The 9,035-nt window shown below is 50.4% G+C and overlaps 1 pseudogene; it reads left to right on the plus strand.

The window, feature by feature from the left end:
* The first annotated feature begins 364 nt into the window (after window positions 1-364).
* Window positions 365-9,035, plus strand: part of LOC142312026 (uncharacterized) — a 171,681-nt pseudogene continuing 163,010 nt past the window's right edge.

Below are 9,035 nucleotides of genomic sequence, written 5' to 3' on the forward strand. Positions count from 1 at the left end.
AGAACGTGTTCCCGTCTGTGCGGCTCTATCAGGAGATCTGTCTGTATGGGATTAGATTGGGTCACTTCCCTCCTGACGCCGCTCGCTGCTCTGTTACTGTACAGTCTCCATTATGGCCGTCGCCCGCTCCATGTTGTCACTATCAGGAGATATTAATGTTCTATCATTATCTGTTACTGACGGCCCCGGGTCTATGTTCTGTGATAAATCTGTGTGTGACTATAGTTGGATTGTGTGTTATACCGGGGGCAGGACGGGGCCAGGACTGGATGTAGGGATCATGTGAAGCCGGTAACAGCTCCGGAGATTTCTTACATGGGATCTTTCTGATGTTACATCGTCATCTTCTCCCCATTCAGGTCCCTACAATATCGGATCCTCTCAGATCTTCTATATAAGAGAATTCTCCTGATTGACCCGTCAAGGATGGATAGGGACAGGGGCAAGATGGTGGAGAGGATATTACACCTCACCCTAGAGATCCTCTTCCGGATTACTGGAGAGGTGAGAGATTCTGATGACGTCACATTACACCATTCTTATCTATGGGAATAACAGATGGACAGAACTGGAGAGGTGAGGACTCTGGAAATGTCTGTAGTGAGGTTTATTAATGTCTCTCTATAACCAGGATTACACAGTAGTGAAGAAGACCTCTAGTGAGCGCTGCCAGGACCCTGTGTCTGAGGGATGGGGAAGACCCCTGAGCCCAATCACTGGGCCTCCACCTCACCCCCTGATACATGAGGACATCAAGGACCAGAAGATCCTAGAACTCACCTACAAGATGATTGAGCTGCTGACTGGAGAGGTGACACTGCTGGGAATGCTGGGACATTATACAGTAACGCTATGAAGGGATCGGGGGATGATGGTATCATTGTATGTCAATCAATCAAAAAGACTGCTGGAACTCCATTGTAAATGTGAACAGGGTGCTAGCCAAAAAATACACAATCTATATGAAGTGAAAGCTGCACACCAAATTCAGAGAAATATGAACAAGCATAACTGCTTTATGATACATTAGGAATGAATAATACAACTAGCCATATGAATAATTAAATTTTTTTTTTTTAAATGTGACATTGCATAACTGCTGAGGATTATTTGACAAAAAGAGATATTTAGGTAATGTATTGATCAATTCAATACTGCCCCATGACCAACTTCACGGTAATCTCTTATTTATGGGGTCCCTAACAATTGTTACTACTATATACGGTTAAAACCTGCTTGTGTGCATGGGTACCTAACCAAATGTTACCTCTATGTACGGTTGAAACCTGCTGTGTATGGGAAGCCAGGGACCTGGCTATATAGGAAGTTGAATAATCATGGCTAAAGGGCGGGACTGGGTTCTCAGACAGAAAAAAACTTCATAACAATCGTTACCGTGAAGCTGGTTATGGGGCAGCAATGAATTGATCAATACATTAGCTAAATATCTCTTTTTTTTTTTCAAATAATCCTCAGCAGTTATGCAATCATAGTATCATAGTTTCTTCGGCGCTCTATTGGGAGACCCAGACGATTGAGACCCAGACGATTGGGTGTATAGCTACTGCCTCCGGAGGCCACACAAAGCAATTACACTAAAAAGTGTAAGGCCCCTCCCCTTCTGGCTATACACCCCCCGTGGGATCACGGGCTATTCAGTTTTCAAGCTTTGTGCGAAGGAGGTCATACATCCACGCATAGCTCCACTATTTAGTCAGCAGTAGCTGCTGACTATTTCGGATGGAAGAAAAGAGGGCCCATATAGGGCCCCCAGCATGCTCCCTTCTCACCCTTGATGGTGTTTGTAAGGTTGAGGTACCTATTGCTGGTACAGAGGCTGGAGCCCCACATGCTGTTTTCCTTCCACATCCCCTTGTAGGGCTCTGTGGAAGTGGGATCTTGCCGGCCCCTAAGCCCTGAGGCCGGGCTCCATCCACAGACCCAGATGAACCTGCTGGATTCGGAGCATGAGTACAGTCAGGGACATGGCCCTGCATCATACAGGTACTCTGTGTCCCCGGCAGGCACAGACACACTCCGGGCTTGCTGAGTGTTGTAGTGCGCCGGGGACGGTAGCGCTGGGTTATAGTCCCTGCAGTTTACTGGGGGACTTTTGTGTTTTGGGAACGCAGCGCCGACCGCCTCTAGAGCGGCGGCGCTGCTGTGACTTGTAGTGCACCGGGGACGCGCCGACCGCGCTTTTACGGCGGCGGCGCTTATAAATTTAGTCCCCGGCTTTTGCGGCCTAGCGCCGCGTCGTTCCCGCCCCCACCCTGTCAATCAGGGTAGGGGAGAGACGCTGTTTGACAAGCAGCACCGAGGGCTGGAGCCTTATTTACATGCTCCAGCCCTCTCACTGGGCACAGAGGGAAGCAGGCTTCCCGCTCTTCGTCAGTGCACGCCCAGGGCCCGCCCCCCCTCTCCAGGACGCCAGCAGCCATTATTACATGCGGTCTGGCTGGATGAAGGACGCAGGCTCTGGGAGACTCAGTCTGAAGGGGTCTGGGCGACCACACACCCGCTCTTAAGCGGGCGGTAAGCGGCACTTTAGTGCTAGCCCCTCTAGTGCCTCAGTGTGTTTATTAGTGTACTTTTTCTGGTACAATACTTTTAATTCTTGCACTGTAAGGTCGCTTCTTGGCTGGACACCCTGTATTGCTCTGAGGAGACAGCAACATGTCATCCACAAAACGCAAGGGTGCCAAGGCACAGGCTATGTACGCTGCTTGCACTGCATGTGGGGCTGATCTACCAGCAGGCTCCAAAGACCCCCATTGTGTGCAATGTTCGGTTCCAGTGCAGCTTCGTCAGCCGGAGTCTATGGTGGCAGTGACCCAGGCAGAGACGCCTGTAAGTCCTGCCCCGGTGACAGGGACAGACTTTGCAGTCTTTGCTGATAGGATGTCTGTGACTATGACAAAAATCCTTGAGGCCTTGCAGTCCAGGCCAGTTACTCAGCACATGGACACTGCTGTGTCGTTGCCCCCAGGTCCCCCTCAGTTGGAACTAATCCGTACTGCAAGGGGGTCCCAAGCATCACAGACTGAGGGCTCTGACTCAGATGACAGCCCCAGACAGGCTAAGCAAGCTCGCTGGGAAAGACCCTCGACGTCTTCACACTGCTCAGGGTCTCAGCGACAAGAGTCTCTCTGTGATGTGTCTGAGGAAGGTGATCAGGATTCTAACCCTGAAACCCCTCTCAATCTGGATACCCCTGATGGGGACGCCATGGTAAATGACCTTATTACGGCCATCAATAGACTGTTGGATATTTCTCCCCCAGCCCCTTCAGCAGAAGAGGCAGCTGCACAGCAGGAGAAGTTCCATTTCCTATATCCCAAGCGTAAATTGAGTGCTTTTTTGGACCACTCGGACTTCAGGGAATCAATCCAGAAACACGACGCTCATCCAGACAAGCGGTTCTCTAAACGTTCTAGGGATACACGTTATCCGTTTCCCCCTGACGTGGTCAACCGCTGGACCCAGTGTCCAAAGGTGGATCCCCCAATTTCCAAGCTGGCGGCTAGGTCCATAGTCGCAGTGGAGGATGGCGCTTCACTTAAGGATGCCAATGACAGACAGATGGACCTTTGGTTGAAATCTGTCTATGAAGCTATCGGCGCGTCGTTTGCTCCTGCATTCGCGGCCGTATGGGCACTCCAAGCTATTTCAGCTGGTTTAACACAGGTGGATGCTATCATACATCCCGCAGTGCCGCAAGTGACGTCACTAACTTCGCAAATGTCTGCGTTTGCGACCTATGCTATCAATGCTGTCCTAGACTCTACGAGCCGTACATCTATGGCGGCCGCAAATTCGGTGGTTTTGCGCAGAGCCTTGTGGCTAAAAGACTGGAAAGCAGATGCTGTTGCCAAAAAATGCTTAACCAGCTTGCCATTATCTAGAGACAGACTGTTTGGTGAGCCATTGGCTGAAATCATTAAACAGTCCAAGGGCAAGGACTCTTCATTGCCACAGCCCAGATCAAGCAAACCTCAGCAGAAAAGGTGGCAGTCGAGGTTTCGGTCCTTTCGAGGCTCGGGCAGGGCCCAATTCTCCTCGTCCAATCGGACTCAGAAAGAACAAAGGAGCTCAGAATCCTGGCGGGCCCGCTCACGCCCCAAGAAAGCAAATGGAGGAACCGCTTCCAAAGCGGCTACCTCATGACTTTCCGCCTCCTCCCTCCGCATCCTCGGTCGGTGGAAGGCTCTCCCGCTTTTGCGACATTTGGCTGTCACAGGTCAAAGACCGGTGGGTAACAGACATTTTGTCTCGCGGGTACAGAATCGATTTCAGGTCTCGTCCTCCACACCGGTTCTTCAGAACCTCCCCACATCCCGACCGAGCAGATGCCCTGCTGCAGGCGGTGGATGCTCTAAGAGCAGAAGGAGTGGTGATCCCTGTCCCCCCTCAGGAACGAGGGCGAGGGTTTTACTCCAATCTCTTTGTGGTTCCAAAAAAGGACGGCTCCTTCCGTCCTGTTCTGGACCTGAAACTGCTCAACAAGCATGTGAACGCCAGGCGGTTCCGGATGGAATCCCTCCGATCCGTCATTGCCTCAATGTCTCAGGGAGACTTCCTGGCCTCAATAGACATCAAAGATGCCTACCTCCACGTGCCAATCGCTACGGAGCACCAACGTTTTCTACGTTTTGTGATAAGAGACGACCATCTGCAGTTCGTAGCTCTGCCATTCGGTCTGGCGACAGCCCCACGGGTGTTCACCAAGGTCATGGCAGCAGTGGTAGCACTCTTGCACTCTCAGGGACACTCAGTGATCCCTTACTTGGACGATCTGCTTGTCAAGGCACCCTCTCAAGAAGCATGCCAACTCAGCCTGAATGTTACGCTGGAGACTCTCTCCAGACTTTCGGGTGGATCATCAATTTCCCAAAGTCAAATCTGTCACCGACTCAATCTCTAACGTATCTGGGCATGGAGTTTCATACTCTTCCAGCGATGGTGAAGCTTCCGCTGAACAAGCAGCGTTCACTGCAGGCTGGGGTGCAGTCCCTCCTTCGGGGCCAGTCGCACCCCTTAAGGCGCCTAATGCACTTCCTAGGGAAGATGGTGGCAGCCATGGAAGCAGTTCCCTTTGCGCAGTTTCATCTGCGCCAACTTCAATGGGACATTCTCCGCCAATGGGACGGGAAGTCGACGTCACTGGACAGGAAGGTCTCCCTTTCCCAGACGGCCAAGGACTCTCTGCAATGGTGGCTTCTTCCCACCTCATTGTCTCAGGGAAGATCCTTCCTGCCCCCATCCTGGGCAGTAGTCACGACAGATGCGAGTCTGTCAGGGTGGGGAGCAGTTTTTCTCCACCACAGGGCTCAGGGGACGTGGACTCAGCAGGAGTCCACACTCCAGATCAATGTTCTGGAAATCAGGGCAGTGTATCTTGCCCTACTAGCATTCCAGCAGTGGCTGGCAGGAAAACAGATCCGAGTCCAGTCGGACAACTCCACAGCGGTGGCATACATCAACCACCAAGGAGGGACGCGCAGTCGGCAATCCTTCCAGGAAGTCCGGCGCATTCTGATGTGGGTGGAGGACACAGCATCCTCCATATCCGCGGTTCACATCCCGGGCGTGGAAAACTGGGAAGCAGACTTCCTCAGTCGCCAGGGTATGGACGCAGGGGAATGGTCCCTTCACACGGACGTTTTTCAGGAAATCTGTCGCCGCTGGGGGGTGCCGGACGTCGACCTAATGGCGTCTCGGCACAACAACAAGGTCCCGGTTTTCATGGCGCGGTCGCGCGATCAAAGAGCTCTGGCGGCAGACGCCTTAGTGCAAGATTGGTCGCAGTTCCGGCTTCCATACGTGTTTCCACCTCTGGCGCTCTTGCCCAGGGTGTTACGCAAGATCAGATCCGATTGCAGCCGCGTCATACTCGTCGCCCCAGATTGGCCGAGGAGATCGTGGTACCCGGATCTGTGGCATCTCACGGTCGGCCGACCGTGGGCACTTCCAGACCGGCCAGACTTACTGTCCCAAGGGCCGTTTTTCCATCAGAATTCTGCGGCCCTGCACCTGACTGTGTGGCCATTGAGTCCTGGATCCTAGCGTCTTCAGGATTATCCCAAGGGGTCGTTGCCACCATGAAACAGGCTAGGAAGCCCACCTCTGCTAAGATCTACCACAGAACGTGGAAGATTTTCTTAACCTGGTGTTCTGCTCAGGGAGTGTCTCCCTGGCCATTTGCATTGCCTACTTTTCTTTCCTTCCTGCAATCAGGGTTAGAAAAGGGCTTGTCACTCAGCTCCCTTAAAGGGCAGGTCTCGGCACTATCCGTGTTTTTTCAGAAGCGTCTAGCACGTCTTCCTAAGGTGCGCACGTTCCTGCAGGGGGTCTGTCATATCGTGCCCCCGTACAAGCGGCCGTTAGATCCATGGGATCTGAACAGAGTACTAGTTGCTCTCCAGAAGCCGCCTTTCGAGCCTCTGAGAGACGTTTCCCTTTCTCGCCTGTCACAGAAAGTGGTTTTTCTGGTTGCGATCACGTCTCTTCGGAGAGTGTCTGAGCTGGCAGCTCTGTCATCCAAGGCTCCCTTCCTGGTGTTTCACCAGGACAAGGTGGTGCTGCGCCCCATTCAAGAGTTTCTCCCTAAGGTAGTATCCTCTTTTCATCTTAATCAGGATATCTCCTTACCGTCTTTTTGTCCTCATCCGGTTCACCGGTATGAAAAGGATTTACATTTGTTAGATCTGGTGAGAGCACTCAGAATCTACATTTCCCGCACGGCGCCCCTGCGCCGCTCTGATGCACTCTTTGTCCTTATCGCTGGCCAGCGCAAGGGCTCGCAGGCTTCTAAAGCCACCCTGGCTCGATGGATCAAAGAACCAATTCTCGAAGCCTACCGTTCTGCGGGGCTTCCGGTTCCTTCAGGGCTGAAGGCCCATTCAACCAGAGCCGTGGGTGCGTCCTGGGCATTACGTCACCAGGCTACGGCTCAACAGGTGTGCCAGGCGGCTACCTGGTCGAGTTTGCACACTTTCACCAAACATTATCAGGTGCATACCTATGCTTCGGCGGACGCCGGCCTAGGTAGAAGAGTCCTGCAGGCGGCAGTGGCCTCCTCGTAGAGGAGGGCTGTCTTGCAGCTCTAATATGAGGTATTTCTTACCCACCCAGGGACAGCTTTTGGACGTCCCAATCGTCTGGGTCTCCCAATAGAGCGCCGAAGAAGAAGGGAATTTTGTTACTTACCGTAAATTCCTTTTCTTCTAGCTCTTATTGGGAGACCCAGCACCCGCCCTGTTGTCCTTCGGGATTTTTTGTTGGTTTGCGGGTACACATGTTGTTCATGTTGAACGGTTTTCAGTTCTCCGATGTTACTCAGAGTGAATTTGTTTAAACCAGTTATTGGCTTTCCTCCTTCTTGCTTTAGCACTAAAACTGAATAGCCCGTGATCCCACGGGGGGTGTATAGCCAGAAGGGGAGGGGCCTTACACTTTTTAGTGTAATTGCTTTGTGTGGCCTCCGGAGGCAGTAGCTATACACCCAATCGTCTGGGTCTCAATCGTCTGGGTCTCCCAATAAGAGCTAGAAGAAAAGGAATTTACGGTAAGTAACAAAATTCCCTTCTTTTAAGGTTGAAGGGAGACTCTAAGTCCATCTAGTTCAACCCGTAGCCTAACATGTTGATCCAGAGGGAGGCAAAAAAAAAACAATGTGGCACACAAGCTCCAATGGGGAAAAAAATCCTTCCTTAAATGTCATATTTAATTTTTTTTTTTTCAATTTTTCATATGGCTAGTTGTATTTTTCATAAAGCAGTTATGCTTGTTCATATTTCTCAGAATTTGGTGTGCAGCTTTCACTTCATATAGATTGTGTATTTTTTGGCTAGCACCCTGTTCACATTTACAATGGTGTTCCAGCAGTGTTTTTGATTGTTATGCAGTTTTTTTCTGTCTAAGAACCAAGTCCTGCCCTTTAGCCATGATTACTCAACTTCCTATATAGCCAGGTCCCTGGCTTCCCATACACAGCAGGTTCAACTGCACATAGAGGTAACATTTGATTAGGTACCCATACACACAAGCAGGTTTTAACCGCATATAGAGGTAACGATTGGTTAGGGACCCCATGAAGTTGGTATGGGGCAGTAATGAATTGATCAATACATTACCTAAATATTTCTTTTTCTCAAATAATCCTCAGCAGTTATGCAATGTCACATTTAAAAAATGTTTCAATTTTTCATATGGCTAGTTGTATTTTTCATTCCTAATGTATCATAAAGCAGTTATGCTTGTTCATATTTCTCGGTATCATTGTATGTGTCAGGTTCCCATAAGGTGTCAGGATGTCGCCGTCTATTTCTCCATGGAGGAGTGGGAGTATTTAGAAGGACACAAAGATCTGTACAAGGACGTCATGATGGAGGATCCCCAGCCCCTCACATCACCAGGTAATAGACAGGACTAAATACACACAGCCTATAATTACCTGTATGTAAAGAATGAACTTAGTCCCTGTATGTGTCTCCTCCAGTTCTATCCAGTGAGAGGACAACACCAGAGAGATGTCCCCGTCCTCTTCTTCTGCCACAAGACTGTAACCAAGAAGATCCTGATGTTCCTCAGCATCATCAGGTAGATGGAAAGAAGGTGTCATGAAAGCTCCCCTATGATGTATAAATGGTTGTGAAGGTTAGAGCTGGGTGAACCTTTCAAGGCTTGATTCATCGAGCCCAACTGAACAAATGCTGAACCGAACTCCGAATCTTATCAAACAGCATTGGATTCAATGGGAGGCCAAACATAAGGCAGACCAAACTGGGCCTGTATGGTGGTCCACAACTATGCGGCTGTGTGATTGCGTACTCCTATGCAGATGAATTTAAAGGGAAACAAACATCAGGATTTTCGTGTATAAGGTGCAGCCAGTGCAGTACTGGCACTATCAGGCACAGTGTGTACATACCATTAGGGTGCAGCTCGGGTGTTTAGTCAGTGAAATCCAACTGTATAAAGTTTGAAATTTCGTGCACTTTTTGATTGACGTGTGCACCTCTCTGCTAATGTCC

This window comes from Anomaloglossus baeobatrachus, chromosome 5, assembly GCF_048569485.1.
Source record: "Anomaloglossus baeobatrachus isolate aAnoBae1 chromosome 5, aAnoBae1.hap1, whole genome shotgun sequence".
NCBI lineage: Eukaryota > Metazoa > Chordata > Amphibia > Anura > Aromobatidae > Anomaloglossus > Anomaloglossus baeobatrachus.